The following is a 17,615-nucleotide window of genomic DNA, read 5'->3' as shown; positions in this document are numbered from 1 at the left end:
TGACCTAGGATCCTTCTCGTTTTGCCTTGGACACGTTTTACGAGCTAAGGTTGGGATATGAGCATTTCGTGTAATTAATTGCATTGGTGCAATTAATTATTCTCCCTTGTCATTTTAGAGTTCTGATAGGATCTTGTAGAGTTTCCATCAAACTCGTTGGCATCTGGAGTGGAGTTCTCTTGTGGATGTCTTGTAATGGCTAGTGTTGGAACTATCTATTGCATTGTTGTTTCATCTTGTGTGGCATTGGGATTCTATCTTGTGTATGAGCTAGTCTTGGGGAAGACATGTAGACTCTTTGTTCCGGGAACCTTAGTGTTCTCTCAGGGAGATGATTCCTTTCCTCATGGTGAGAGATTGGAACCATCCGGGTTTTTGGGATTCACTTTCAGTGAGTTCGTCCTTTTGAGAGGCATTTCATCCCTTCTTGCTTTTGACGTGTAGGCTTGTTACTTACATAGTCTTTTTTTACATAATTGTATGCCTTTTTGTTTTGAGCATGCCTTAGAAACATGTTTAGGATACGTGGCTATCTGGTAGTTATGTGATGATACATGTTTAACATGCTAGCATCATAGGTGATGTGTAGCGTGTCTCTTATGCTTGACCTCTATGTGATAGGTAGCATATTTGATTACCCTTATACATTATGTGTTTAGTTATATGGTATGATCTGGTTCTTATGATTTGATTTTATTAGTCGTGACATGGTCACCTTATATATGTATATTTTATGACTGATTATTTTGTTCAGTTTATGCTTTTTTTTCATTCCTGTACTGTGTCTAGGGTTGTATGACCTTGGTTATCGGGATTGTGTGTCTGAGCTTGATTCAGTGTCTGGATTCCTAGGTGTAGCCTTGTAGTAGATCAGCTTTAGGACGACGTGGAGGATTTTAGGTTATTTGCCTTGTCGGGAGTCATTGTGACTAGGGCGATGGTGATGTTATTTGATTTCGTAAAGTCTGATCCATTGGCTTAACGACACAGACTTGTCAGGCTTTGGATTCGTGACTGGTGTTTTGAGACTTGGGGTTGTCAGTTTTCTGGTATTGAGGATTTAAGGCCTTAAGCGTAGCGGTACCTATGGCATTGTTGTCAGAGTTTTGGGATTGGCCAGAATGGTCTGGCCGGACATCTTTTGACCATATTTCAACTCTCACAAAATGCCTAATTTTCGTGGTACTTTTGGTAATGATCATTTTGGACATTGATGTCATTTATATTGATAGGTTTCACGGGTAAACTTGTTGGGGGCAATGATGAATTAGGGATTTTTACTGTCATACTACCGTACAAGTTATGTGTGGTGGGCGAGTGCTAGCTGTCATCAATGCTACCTTGCATTACCAGGCTAGTAATGTAAGTGTGGGCAGGCACTAGACGTTGTCGATGCTACCGCACATTGAGTAGATTGTGGGCGGGTTCTAGTTGTTATTTGTGCTGCCATGTTGCTTCTGGTCGTGTTCCTTGTTTCGACATGTTATTACCTTGGTCTCCTTGGGTTGTTGACATTGGGTTGCATGCCATTTCGTTTGGAGAGGTGTCTCACAGTTTACGGTTGCGTGCCTCTTTATGGATCTTGACGCTTCTGGGGTTGTCCTTTAGTGCTTTATGATTCCTTCCTCAGTGTGACCTTGTGTTTAGTCCTTGTTCGGTTCTTCCGGTGATGTTCCTAATTTCAAGGACGAAATTTCCTTAAGGATGGTAGGTTGTAATGATTTGGTCATTTTCCTTCTTTTCCTTTTTCTCAAATTTTTACAGATAAATTTTTTTCGTTGACTTTTCTTTTTTGAGTTTGGTTTCTCGTCGTTTAGTGTTATCTCGAGTGCTCGAAAATGGTTTCCAAGACTCTTTCCTTTGGATTGAAAACTTCCTTAAAGGACCGTATCATTTCCACATTTTTCGTTTTTCGACACTGTTCATTTTACGTCATTTTTGCCGTTTGTCACTTTATTGGCATAACCTCACTTTTTGTGTTCGGATTTGAGTTTTGACTTCATGAGTTTTCATTCCAGTTGATTCCCTTGAAAGGCCTAGCTTTACTTTTGGAGAAAAGCTCACTAGTTGTTTCTTTTTCCTACAAGGGCAAGGATGAAAGGATTATTCAGAAACGTTGATATTTCTTGGGGTGTTTTTCATAAATATATTTTGAAGATATTTATTTCAGGGGGAAGAAAATATCTTTTGGAAGATATTTTCATTCTGGACCAGTTTTGTAGTTATCCCTTTTTGTAGGGGCTATTGTGCAATTAATGAAAATTATTAGAAAATGCCTCGTTTTGAGTCTGGATCCTCGTTTGGGATTCATTTTCACATTTCGTCAATTCGTGAACTCTTAGGATTGGCTGCTGGTCATTCCTTGCAGATTTTGGATTTTTGGCCCCGGTTGCCGCCGAACTTATTCGGGGCATATCTTTCTGCACTGGACTCGGTTTTCAATGCCATTTCTACCATTGTTCATTTTTTTTTTCATTTTGGTTCTTTTTTATTCACGGTGTTTTACTATTTGAGCGCGTCTGCGCAATTTCCACTTTTCTGGACTTGGCGAGACTCGGTCGGGGCACTTTTTAAGATTTTCTATAAATAGGGGCTTGAGAAAAATAAAACATTATTTTTCCTCTTCTCCTCCCACGTTCCAGACCTGTTCTTCAATCCCCAAGGGGCTGCCACCATTCTTCTCTCAAAATAACATTTTTCCCTCTTGATTTTTGCTGTAGTGCCTTAGCATTTATCGTAGGCCATGGCGAAACAATCCTTTCCCCCTTATTAGAATCCATTTTCGACCATTTTTGAGTTCAGGTTTCGAGTTCGGGTTTGGATTTTGGTGGTGCCTCAAGGGTGGAAGTTGTTTCCCTCGTTGTCCCCCGACAAAACCCCGAAGTATCGTAGGATTCGGAGCGGTTCCGTTTCGGTGGGGATTTGAGATTTCATCTCAAAGTGAGGTAGGGGATGTTTTAGGTTTATATATATGTTGTATTGATTGTTTTCTAAGCATATACAACTTGTATGCATGCCTTTGTATAAATTTTAGAATTTAATTTAATTATTTTCTATGTATAAGATTTAATTCACATGGTTGTATATAGCTTGGAATTAAATTGTGGCATGCTATTAAATTAGGCTTTGATATGTTTATTAACATATATTAAATTAGGAATATTTGAACAAGTATTGAAACTTTTATTTAATTATTTTCTTGAATGAAAATTTAATTCACATGGTTGTAAATTGCATGGAATCAACTTGTAATGTGATATTAAAATTGGCCTTGGTATGTTCTTTAACATATGTTAATTTGAGAACATTTGAAGTTATTTTAAAATATAGAGAAAATTAATTAATTAGATTAATTAATTTTATTTTAAGTGTTCTATTCACTTAATTGGGTTTTTAACTTGATATTGTTGATGAGCTTGGTATGTTCTATCATATATATTAAATTGAGAATATTTGGATAAGTTTTGAGAACTTTATTTAATTATTTTCTTGACATTGAGTTTAATTTACCTAGTTGTAACTAGTGTAGAATTAACTTATATCATGAAATTAAATTAGGCCTCGATATGACCTTTGACATATATGATTTGTAGAATTTTTGGAGTTACTTTGTAATCTTGAGAATTTAATTACTTATGTTAATTAAATTCCTTTTTATACTTCCATTGAGGTAATTAGGCATTGATGTTGTATTCTTGCTTGATTTGTAATTTGGAAGTTGTTATATGACTACATGGTAGTATTCCATGAGTTGAAGTTCTGAATTAACTTGTTAGTATTCACACTTTCTTATATGCCATTTAATATGCCATTGTAGCTTGAATGCCTAGGGCATCTTTTGTGTGTATTCCATGACTTAGTTGTGCATGGTAATTCATTTTGTGCATTAAGTATATGTGATATACTTGTTGCACAACTTGATGATTTTAGGAAAGCTTGTATGGACATTGGATAATGTTGTGGTTAGGGCATGGCTCTAGTACGAGGGATGAAAGTTCCCTCTATATATCATATAGTGCGCACTGGGTGGTACCCTAAGGGCTAGCAACCCAAAAACAACAATATAACGGTTTTATTCCGGGTTTAGTGCTCCCTTGGTAGTACCTTGCGGGCTAGTAACCCGGAATCACTTGTTTGGTCATTGAGACCTTATGTCCTTTCCGCCATTGGTTGATTTCGCATTCAATTCCTAGTTGCAATTGTCGAGTATTTTCAACTTGTGCTTTAGTGTATGATATTTCATTTATTAGCTAGTATACTTGGATTTGTATACTTGTATGCCTTGTATATCAAAAATGTTTAGTATACTTAGATTTGTATACTTGTATGCTTTGTATATAAAAAATGCTTAGTATACTTAGGAATGTATACTTGGATATATGTTGCATCTCCATTTTAATATCGTTTAGCGTACTTGGTATGTACACTTGTATATTGATGATCTACTTTCGAGATAACCTAGTATACTTGTGTTTTGTATACTTGTTTTACGTGCATTTCAATATTGATTGTATACTTGTGTACATATGCTTGTACATTGAATATCTTGTTGCGTTGTACCGCACGCTTCTATGTTGTTTAAATGGTATGAATGATGTGGTTTATGCTAAAAATGTTTTAAGGTAGCTTAGGATGCTCCTTGAGTCTCACCTTAGACATAGATGCTAGGTGGCATGGACCATATGTATTGATTTATATCAATTTAATGAACAGTAAAACGTTAAGTCTATGTATGCTCATCTCCTACGAGTAGCTTTATGTTACTTACCCACGTAGTGGGGACATTTTTCAAGTACAGGGACCATGATTAGGGATGCACCCTATGCCTTGGAAGTTTCATAGACTTGAAGTATTTGATTCATGCAAATGTTAGCATGAAATGCTATTTTTGATTTAAAATGTCAAAACTTGTATATTTGCTGCTAAATATGTAATGCGTACATAAGTACACCTTTTGAGTTGTATTTGACATGTATGAGATGAAGCCATGGGCCAAGGACTTTATTTTGTATTCCAAGCACTTTTAGTTTCAAGGCTATTTTGTTGAAAAATAGAAAAATGCAATACTTTAATTTCATTACATTTGCATGGGTGATACGAAGTGGGTTTTAACACTTCCATAGGGTCTCTTCAATCATACATGAAGTTTAACCAAGGGCCAAACGGTCATTTGAAACACTTTTATGATTTTAAGTTTCAAAATTTCATTTTAAAGTTCATTTTAGGCATTTTTGAGCTTTGATAGGTCGTATTTTGTGTCGGCCATTTTTGGGAGTTGCGAACCATTCCTGCGCACTTAAAATCATTAATTATGTTTGTGTGCATCATCGTTTTAGCCCAAAAATGCATTTAGGGTCAAATGAGAACTTGGTGCAAAGTTGCATTTTTATCGTTTTTGACCTAAATTGATCTAGGGGCATATTGGGCATTTCACAGTGTGTTTTAAAATTTTCTTTCGATATGGTTAGGTAGAAAACTTACTTTAAGGGGGATTTCTTCTTTGTGTTTTTCCAAGAAAAAATCGTTTAAACCTCCGAATCAGCTTTCAATTATGGAATTTTAGAAATTTTGTGCTCAGCAGCTTTTTCAAGCTGCTGTTAGCCTTGCATGCGCCCAGCACGCGCGCGCGCGCAAGCGAGTTGTTCCCTGCACCCACGCGCTTCCTCCTTGCACATGCGCACATAGTCCTTGAGCATGGGGCGCTGTCCACGTGCGCGCGCCCAGCATTACCCTTGTGCGAGCGTGCGCATGATGGGCTGCCTTGTTGCCCTTTGCTTCGTCGACATCTAATGTTCAAACGATTGTTCCTCCTTCATCCGGACTCTGTTTTAGCAATTCTTGAGCCTAACTTAACTAAATTTGGGTTTCTATCCAATGGTGTGCTCAGTTGCACTTCGATCATTCTGAAAAATTACCAGTTTGCCCCTATGGCTTTAATTGTCATTTTTCGTCATTATGCCATATCTTGCTGGAAATCCTATTTTTGGCCTTAGGGCTAAACTTTTCCATTTTCCTTTTTATTTTTGTTTCTGCTTTGCTTTCTTTTGAGTTCCCTGACTTCATGGGAAGTCACGGATGTGTCTTGGGAATGATGTATGTTTCCAAAGACGTTGTTTTCATGTAAAAAGATTATTTTGCCCTTGGGGGCTTGTTTGGTCTTCTTCTGATCTTTTTCTACCGCGTCGGATCTCGTGGAGTTTCATAGCCTCATGAAAGGTCACTTTAGTGTCCTAGGGGTGTTGTATATCCCTAGAGACTTATTTTATTTTATTTTTTTGTTACCACATTCGGATCCATTATCAGGTCAAACTTCAATTCATCACAGGACGCACTGGCTTAAAAAACCAGGGCCGTCACAAGCCGAGAGCTTGGACCCTACATCGAGCACTCTGGCTTCTACAAAAAATGGGCTTTTGCCATTTTCTGTCCCAGAAACCTGCTCCCATCCATCCCTTTGGTCATTTTAACCACTAATACCATGTCCCAACTCACGGCAAGCATAAAGTAAGCATTCATTTACTTTAAACATCAATATAGCAGTATATGGAGCATTAGACATTCAAATCATTCCAAAATAGCAACATTTCCAACACATGCTTTGATAATCGTTACAAAACTCAAATTTACGTCAAGGTTGATACCAAAAGAATATAGTTACAAGTTAGGGCTCAATATGCCTCAATTACAATGATTTACAAAAACATAACTAAGTCTAAGCATTGAATATAAAAATTTACAAAAATGAAATCATTGACCCTAACTAAACTTGTGAGGGTCCTTTATCAACTATGTCCTTGTCGTGACTTGAAAATGAAAAGAAAGGGGTGAGAACATTGGCTCAGTTAGAGGTGCCTAAAACACACTCTTTAATGATCCCGTGAATCACACATAAAGCATAGAATATAGAAAAGAGGATCATGATTAATTTTTGGGAAAAATAATCATCATACAATCTAAGTCCCATGAATAAATGAGATTTCATGCTCATGTCACTCCCTATTTATTTCAAAATCCTTTCCAACGCAATAACCGTCAAACCGTTAATGTAACCCGGGCCGAGGTGACTCCCCGATGCCACGAGAGAAAGATTGACTAACTATCTCTGACCTAAAGTAACTCCTTAGCGTCATTTGGGGCCTAGGTAACACAACAACGCATAGGGCAGTCTCCCTACATTCCCTTTAGGTTCTATTAATGCCACAGACACAAGGTGACTCCTTGCCGTCCGGTTTTCGCAAGCTTCCTTTTTAAAACCCTTTTCCAAATTTAACTTCCCATTCGAAAATCAAATTCCCATTTCTTGACCCAATGTCAATGCATGAATGTTACATGCATTTCAATGTCATGCCAACATGAATTTTCTTACATCAAATTTACAACCATACTTGCATGTTTTGGAAGTAAATTAACACAAAAAATATCAAGTTCTCAATTTATAAATCATAGCATTTTTGGCATGTAAAGCCTAAAATAATATCAATTAAACACATATCTTCACAAAAATTCAAATAGGCATGTAATCTAACATAATGGTCACATAGAATACACTATCATGCTTCACACACATATATACCTTAATAGTTATGGACAAAACTCACAATTTAACAAGCTATAACATAATTACAATGAAGATAACTCACAAGAATTAGAGAAATTGAACTTCAGAAGCCCTTAGCTCAAAAATTGAGAAAAAGCCCAAATTAGCCCCAAATTTCAAAATTCCCAAGGTGGTCCAAATGAAAATCGGCTCTGATAAAATCGTAGTCATTGTTGTGTTCGGTAACTTTGCCTTCAATGGCAAAGTCCAAATCCAAAAGGAAATAGGTGAAATGGGGGCTTGAAGATTGAGATCTAGAGAGAGAAAGGGTGTGCTACGGTTTGGAGAAGAAGAATGGTTAGAAATCTGATATTTTTGTGTGTATATGCCTTGGTCAAAAGGTGTGGTCCCCACATTGACTCTAGAAATGTCTATATTGCCCCTCACATGTAATATAACCCCAAACATGGCACATTAGCCTAATTTAACCACATAAACTCACAAATACACTCCAACTAATATAATATGAAACACAATGACCCTGGCACGCAAAATGAGGCACAAATTCAAAAAATATCCGAAAAATAAAAAATTGAGAAACATTACAATATCCCCAACTTAAAAGAATTTCGTCCCCAAAATTAAGCCATACCTGGGGAAGGAAACAACTCTGTGTACTTGGAACGGACTTCCTGTTCTTATTCCCAAGTGGCCTCCTCGATGCCGTGATGTCTCAACAAAACCTTCACTAACGATATCGTCTTGTCCCTTAACACTTTCTGTCTCGTGCCAAGGATTTGTACTGGTCTTTCCTTGTAGGAAACATCCTCGTCAACATCCACATCAACCCAACTAAAAACGTGAAATGGATCCAGCTTATACTTCCGTAGCATCGACACATGAAAAACATTATGGACTCTGTCCATCTATGGTGGCAATGTAAGTTTGTAGGCAATCTCTCCTACATGCTTTAGAATCTCAGAAGGTTCAATAAATTGATGCAATAACTTGCCATTCTTTTTGAACCTCATCAATCCCTTTTATGGAACGACCCGTTAGAAAATGTGGTCCCCCACCTCAAAGGATAACAGTCATCTCTGCCTATCCGCATAAGTGTTTTGTCGGCTCTAAGCTGTAAGCAATCTCTATCTAATCAGCTTAATCGTCTCGGTAGTCTCAAGTACAATATCGGGTCCTAAGGCGGTTGTCTCGCCCACCTCAGTCCAACAAGTAGGAAACCGATAAGGCCTACCACACAACGCCTCAAAAGGAGCCATCTCAATGCTAGATTGATAATGGTTGTTGTAGGCAAACTCAACAAGTGACAGATGATCCTCCTAACTACCACCTAAGTCCAGAAGTATGTCCTCCAAAATCTGGATGGTATGCTTCGACTGGCCTTCCATCTGTGGATGAAATGTTGTACTAAAATGCAATGGTGAGCCAAACGCTGCGGGAAACCATTCCCAGAACTTTGATGTGAACTTGGCATCCCTATCCAATACAATAGAAAATAGAACTCCTAATAATCTCACTATCTCCCTTACATATAATCTACCAAGTGCCTCTGCGTCATCTGTCGCCTTAATAGGCAAAAAGTGGGTTGTCTTGGTCAATCTGTCAATGATGACCCATACAGCCTCATTCCCCCTCTACGACCTAGGAAGCCCTATCACAAAATCCATCGCAATAAACTCCCATTTCCATTGCGCTACCAGCAATGGCTGCAACAAACCAGCGGACCTCTGGTGCTTGGTCTTCACCTACTAATAAGTGAGGCATCTAGCCACAAATTGTGCTACATCCTTCTTTATTCCACTCCATCAATACTGACGTTTCAAATTGTGATACATCTTAGTACCACTCGGATGTGCTGCAAAGCGAGAAGTATGAAACTCCCGTAGAACATCCTCACGATAAACTGTGGGAATAACCATCAAACCTCTGAACCGTAGACCTCCATCTGTATGCAAGGTCCATTCCTTCACTGCCTCTCCATCTGAAATCAACGTGTGAATGGCATCCAACTCTGGATCATATCTCTGTGACTAAATCACTCGTTTAATAAGCGTAGGTTGAGCCACAAGACTAAAGAAAAATGCTGACTCATTGCCATCATTGTTATCATAGCAATGCAATCCCATCTCAGCCAAGTCTTCCAACATCTTCCATTTCCGAATGGCTAAACCAGCTAAAGTCTCACGAGATTTCCAGCTTAAGGCATCGGGTACAACATTTGCCTTGCCCGAATGATACTGCAAATCAAAATTGTAATCTTCCATGAACTCAATCCATCGTCTCTACCTCATATTCAAGTCCTTTTGAGAGAAAAGGTACTTAAAGCTCTTGTGATCCGAGAACACCTCGGATCTCTTACCATACAAATAATGCCTCCAACACTTCATGGCAAAAACAACTGTCGTTAACTCCAAGTCATTAGTAGGGTAGTTATACTCGTGAGTCTTCAATTGTTTAGAACCATAAGCAATTACTCTACCATCTTGCATCAACACACATCCCAGTCCGTCACGTGAAGCGTCACAAAAGATCACATAACACAAGCTACGCTCAAGTATCACCAATATTAGAGCCATAGTCAACCTCATCTTTAACTCCTGAAAGGATTACTCACAGGCTTCATTCCATTTACATTTGATTCCCTTTCGGGTCAATCGAGTTATATGAGCTGTTAAGCGGGAAAATTCCTTCACAAATATCTGATAATAATCTACTAGGCCAAGAAAACTCCAAATCTCAAACACATTCTTGGGATACTCCTAATTCAAAACTGTTTTCATCTTTGAAGGATCAACTAATATATCGCCTCCCGAGACAACATGTCCCAAAAGTAATATAAAGCACTATAAAAATGAGAGAGATGAGAACAAGCCCGGGATAAAACATGAAAGTATGAAAGATAATGCATGACTACACAAAAGGGCAAAATAGTAATTGCATTTTTTTAAAAAATTAACTAAATAATAAACAAAATATATACACAAATCCTAAACTAACCATTAAATAATCATTAAGGTTAAATTGAATCAATTAAACTGTAATCCCTAGTAACAGCGCCAAAAACTAACTGGTCTTTACGAGAGATCGCTTCACAAGGTCAATATGAATGTGATTTTGGAAGTTTTGGAAAATCAACTATACATTTATAAAGCCACCACTACTATGTACCATAGTGAGTAGGGATCGTCCACAGGGACGAACGGCTTGAGTCAAGTTAAAATTAGTGAACAAGTGATACAATAGGAAAGATAGGTTGATTAAAATCCTAATTAAACTAAATAAAATAACAAATGCAAATAAAAGAAAAGATAATTGGATAACGGAATGGAGATAGAGATACTTAGGTCATGGACTCCACCTTTGGCCTTATAATTGTACCATTGCAATCAAATTGGGAAAAATACTTGTGCAATAATAGAATTGTGGCTACAAGCACATAATAATGGTCAAGAGAATATGTAAATTGCATCAATAAGCATAACTCATCAAATCTAAGCATGAATTGTCTACCTACCTACTTCTAAACTAGTGTTGTAGCACAACCCATCAAATCTAAGCATGAACTATCAAATCAATTACAATTACATCAATTAAGCACTGTTGTTTAACCATCACCCACATAACTACAAGAAGTGAAGATGTTGAGATCAATCAACCATAATCAATGCATAAGATAATATAAAGATCATAAGAAGACTAATGAAAGAATTAAACACATAACTAATCTTGGTACAACCAAGTATAATTCGTAAGGCTAAACAATCTACACAAATAATCCCCAAATTTAAAGACAAATAATATAATACTTGGCTTAGGGCTTAATCCAAGCCCTAAGAGAAGAAATCGCTACCCATAGAGATGACGAAAATGAACATTGAAGCTCCAGTCTCCATCTCCAAGCACAACCCAAGATCTTCAATGGTTGAAAGAGGGAGAAAGTCTTCAAGGCTTGGCCTCTCATCAACTCCAATCCGCATCCCCCTCCAAAGGAGACTTCATCCTTTACATATACTAGGATTTTGGCTCTAAGATGGCCAGAACTCGGCCCAAGGATCTCTCATTTTTTCAGCACAGCCGGCCCTTCTCATTTTCCTCTCAAAAAGGGCTTTAAATCTAAATTTTGCTACTTTCTGGCACAAATCCGATCAGTCGGATTTTAAAGCCGATCGGTCGGATCCGATCAGTATCCGATCGATCGAGCTGAACAGTGAACTCTGCACTTCATCCTTCTTTTGCTCCCACTCGTTGCCAAGACTTCGTTTGACTTTCCCAAGAGCTTTAATACATTGGATTTAGCTCGTTTAAGCCTTATGAACTTGAAATCATAAATAAAACAAATTAAGACTAAAACGGGAGAATAAAGATAAATAAAGGTTCTATTATATCCAAGATTAGGTGCTGAAATGTGCATATTTCAATTACTCTCACCTACCCACTCCTCTATCTTTCTTATGTCTCTCTTTAAGGCACACAACCTTACACATTCAACAGATAAACACTTCCCAAGGGCTTTAAGACATTAGATTTAGCTCGTTTAAGCCTTATTAACCTGAAATCAGAAATAAAACAAATTAAGACTAAAACGGGAGGATAAAGATAAATAAAGGTTCTATTATTCTCAAGATTAGGGGCTAAAATGTGCATATTTCAATTACTCTCACCTACCCACTCCTCTCTCTTTCTCATGTCTCTCTTTAAGGCACAAAACCTTACACATTCAACTAGATAAACATTGTTTCATATATATAGTTCACAATTACTTTGGGTAACTAATAAAAAGAAATTAAAATAAATTTAGAACTAATTTTTTAAAAAAAAAAAAAAAAAGCTCAGAATTCATTGATATCCTATATAACAAATGTTATCCAAATGAACTCTAAATCGCAAGCAAATAATAGCATAAATTTATTAATTTTTTATATTCATCACTTTTCCAAAAACATTAATTTTTTACAATCATCACTTTTCTGGTTCAAGTTTCATTATTCATATGTTTATTTTTTGTTGATAATTATTTTATTATACTCAATTTTATTTCCATTGTGACTTTTACGATCAAAGTGTAATATAGATAATAACTATGGCTGTGCTTTACAAAAAATAATAAAAAACTTGAATTGAAGAAACATCATTATTCACGTTAGTTGTGCCTTATTCCTCGAACCAATGGATAAAGAGAAGTGATAGATCTTCTGACTTCAATTACCGACTACTCCTCCGAATATAACGTGGTTGGGAATGAGGGGAAGAGAAAGAGATGTTTACGAGAATTTTTTTAAGAGTTCCAATGGGATCCAACCACGTTATATTCGTAAGAAGAGTCGACAATTAATGTCGGAAGACCTATCATTTTTCAGGGGTAAATTGTAACGACCCAGGTTTTGATTCAACCCGGTACTACAGTGATGAACCGAAGGTTGACCCGTTAACGGATCCAGATGCGGAAGCAAGAAACAAAACAATGGTCTTCTAAGGCACAAACACCTCTAAGACCCTAGGATGGCCCTCCATAAGGTCACGGAACTCAAAGAGACAAGGTGCGGAAGCAAAGGACCGGAAGAATGACAATTTAAGCCTCCATGGGCAAGGTAGTCATTTCTGAAAGTATGAATTCTGGTGTCGCCGAGCACACCACTAGAAAGGAAATGAAAAACTAATCAAGATGGACTCAAGAATCACATGATTTAGAGTCCGAACGAAGGAGAAACAACAAGATGAAGAGAAGCGAGTAAAACCCTTTAACCAAGGGCAAAGTGGTCAATTTGCAATTAAAAAGGGAGATTTGACTCTAAACAAGTCAAATGAGGTCCACAAAACCTAATCCAATTATTTTGCAACATTCCAAAAGTAACTAAGAAGTTTGGACAAGAATCCCACGAAATGCCCCTTCCCGGTTGAAGTAAAAATTGACACCCTCTCACTAAAACATGAATAACTCTCACCACAATTGGATTTTGAATGCATGGTTGGTGTCATTGGAAATCTGACTTCAAGCTCATAAATTTAGGCTCAATAATCACCCCATTTGGGTTAGAAACAAAGAAGTTATGGCCATTCGAAGTTGGAAGTTCAGTGCTGAAACTCAACAGAGGCTAGTCTCGGGATCTAGCTATTTCAGTCGACCGAAATGACCCATCGAACGATCGAAATGGACAAAATTTGTGCTGAAATCATATTTTCAAGGCTTGGTTGTATCAGTAGACCGAAATGAACCATCGGTCGACCGAAATAAGCCATCGGTCGACCGAAATGGCCCTGAACAGTGAAAATGGCTTCTGGAAATGCATGTTTTGAAGTTCAAATGAAAACCATTGAGCTTCGGTCGACCGAAGTTCCATTTTGGTCAACCAAAATGACTCGAAGAAGTGCAATAACCACCTGTTATGCACCTAAGGCTGAAAGTCTACTTAGAAATCCCCATAGCAAGTTCAATTCATAAAATATGCAAGTGTGTGATGATCTGAACATGCACGCAAATGTAATATGGATATTTAAACATGTTGCAATGGTCTATGGCCTCATTACATTCCATTTACAAGATTTGACATGTCAAACCGCTAAAGTTGGAAAAATTACATTTCAAAGGTAAAACTTAAAGTTTACATACATAGACTTGAACTTAAAGGTTTGTGGCCCTTGGCCTCATGTCACACATGTCAAATACATTGAAAATAGTGTACTTATGTACACTTTACATATATAGAATCAAGAATACAAGTTTGTCATATGAAGCCACAAATCACCCAAGCAATGAAATCTTCAAGTCTTAAGCCCTGTAACTGAAATATGCCCCAGTAACGTAGGGGTGAGCAACATAAAGCTACTCGTAGGAGATGAGCATGCATCGACCTAACATTTTACAAAATTATCACCTTAAGGTGAGACATGTCAAAGGGGCTCATGCCACCTAACGTCTATGTCACAATGAGACTCAGGGAGCATCCTAAGCTACCCTAGAGTACTAACAACAAGAATCATGATATATACTCATATGAAACAAGTCAAGATTTGGGATAACGCATGAACACGACAAGAAGCATACTCGGAATCAAGAACTAGGCATAATATCTATGCAAGTAAACAAGGATAGAATACACAACATGAAGTATACTTGAAATCAAGAACGAAGCATAATATCTATGCAAGTAAACAAGGAAGGAACACTCCATAAAACACGAAAAGAAGTATACTTGAATCACGAATAAGGTATAATATCTAAACTAATGACAAGATTAGAACATTCTAATTTACACAATAGGAGTTATACAATGAATCAAGAATAAGGCATAATATCTACGCAAATAACAAGATTGGGATAATACAATTAGCAAGATAAGAGTTATACACAAAATCAGGAATAAGGCATAATAGCTATGCAAATAACAAGGATGGGACATTCCATTAAACACTAAAAGAATTATACATGAATCAAGAACAGGGCATAATATCTATGCAAGTAAACAGGATTGGAGCATTTCACATACACGACAAGTTTAAATCTTCAAGGAATAGCAACTTGAAATTTAAAGAGTGAAATCAAACAATGTGGAAACTTGGAAATCGCCCGGATTAAAACCGTACTCTTGGGATCGCTTTAGGGTTACTAGCCCAAAGGTACCTTCCCCTAGTCTTGGGATCACTTTAGGGTTACCAACCCAAGGGTACCTTCCCCTATTCTTGGGATCACTTTAGGGATTATCACCCAAGGGTACCTTCCCCTATTATTGGGATCACTTTAGGGATTATCAACACAAGGGTACCTTCCCCTATTCTTGATTGATATCCCAAGTCCCAAAATCAACAAGTTGTGCAACCAAGATTGTATCAAATACAAGAAATGCATTAACCACGTTTCATGCACAACCAAGATTTTGGAACACACAAGTCATGCCCTAAATTCATCAATTAACATGGCATGTGAAAATGTCAATAATTTATAGTGTCCATCTATATAGACTAGAAACAAGATATATATAGCACACGAAATTCATTGAAATAGATATACCACAAGTATAAGATACATGGTTCAATTACTTATCAAATAACACATGTGTAATTCAAACATCCCAAGACAAATGTGCAGTTCTATGAAGTACACTAATGAAGCCAAGATACAAAGGGGTCACGATACTTGATAAAAAGATACAAGGAGTCATGTGAAGAACAAGTCTAATAGCGAGTTACAAGTTCATTTCATTCAAAACACAACCATGTGAATTTAGTTCCATACAAAGGAAATAAATAAAGATAAGTTTCAAAACTTATCCGGTTATTCTTAATTTGATACATGTAAACGAACTTGTCAAGGAAAACACGAGTGCAAGGTTAGAAACCTAATCAAGACCAAGGAACCAATGAATTGATTTTGATTAATTCTTTTAATTAAAATCCCTAGATTTTGAAACTCACCCAAATAGTCTCAATTTAATATATGTGAAACTACATGACATGCACGTCACAAATGTCCAGTCAGAAATCCAATGGTGTGAATAGTACACTCGGGATAATTTAATTAATCAAATTAATTAAATATTTCTAGATTTCAAAACAACTCCGATTACTCTCAATTTTATCTATGTTGAAGAGCACGCTAGGGCCTAATGTAATATGCTAACACATATTGATTTCAAGCTAGTTAAGGTCATGTGAATTAATCTTTCACTTAAGATAAATATTAAATAAAACCTTTAATACTTATTCAAATGTTCTAAATTTAATACATGATAGTGAGCATATCAAGGGGTAATATAACATCATGCTACATGTTTAAACCAAGTCATGAGCAACCGGAAAAATCAGATCCAATACAAGAAAAATAAATAATAAAATCTCTAGATTTTATATTTAAGCATGGAAACAAATAGTATAAGCATCAATATCATGCTATATAACAAGAATTAAACCTAGGACATCCCCTACCTCAATTTGAGATGAAAATCTCAAAGGCCCACCAAAATAAAAGTGCTCCGAATTCGACGATACCAAGAGGTTTTGTCGGGGACAACACCGGGAACAAGAATCCGCAAGAAGCCCATGAAAATCTCAACTTGACTCCAAACCTGAACTTGAAAAATCGTCGAAAATGGATTCTAATAAGGGCATAAGGTGCGCATCGCCAAGAGAAACATTAAATGTTAAGGCCGAAGATTTTTCCTTAAAGAAAAGTGAACCAAAGGAGGAGAGAGAAGGTGGCAGCCATGGCTACCATTGATTCTGGCCAAGAGAGGGGAAGAAGATAGAGAAATTTGATATTTTCTCTTAAGTGACCCTATTTATAAAAAAATCTCAAAAGGTGCCCCGAAAGGGCCCCACCGGGTCTGGAAAAGTGAATTTTGAGCAGACACACTCAAACAGCAAAACTCTGTGAACAAAAAAGATTCAAAATGAGAAAATATGAACAACGGAAGAAACGGCGTCAAAAATCGAGTCCCGAGCAGAGAGATATGCCCCGAACAAATTCGGCGGCAATCAGATCCAGAAACTCTGAAACTGGAGAAAAATGACTAAAATGGAATTCTATGAGTACACGACTCGACGAAATGTGAAAATGAATCATGTACGAGGATTCAGGCTCCAGACAAGATATTTTGCAATAACTTTCGTTAATTGCACAATGGCCCCTACAAAAAGGGTTAATTGCAAAACCGCTCCTGAAAGAAAACATCTTCCAAAAGATATTTTCTTAGATACCCCTGAAATAAAATATCTTCAAAAGATATTTATGAAAAACACCCCAAGAAAAGAAAATAATTCTAAAAAATTGTGCATCCATGCCCCTATGGGCACCGGGAGCAGCCCGAGTACTTTCTTGAAAAATTGAAAATACGTATTTCGTGGAAACCATGCAAGATCAAGATATGTGAATTCAAAAACTAACTTCGAGCATGAAAAGTGAGGTTGTGCCAAAAACTGACAAACGGGAATAAGACAGAATAGGGAAAAGGACGAAATAGTGCATAGTGTCGAAAAACGAAAAATGTGGAAATGACTCGGTCCTCAAAGGAAGTTGTCAACCATTGAAAAGAGTCTCAGAACCATTCATGGGCACTCGAGATGACAC

Source organism: Cornus florida, unplaced genomic scaffold, assembly GCF_030987335.1.
Source record: "Cornus florida cultivar Cherokee Brave unplaced genomic scaffold, ASM3098733v1 CherokeeBrave_3.0.0_Hap2_Chr03, whole genome shotgun sequence".
Lineage (NCBI taxonomy): Eukaryota > Viridiplantae > Streptophyta > Magnoliopsida > Cornales > Cornaceae > Cornus > Cornus florida.
Note: the sequence above shows the minus strand (reverse complement) of the source record.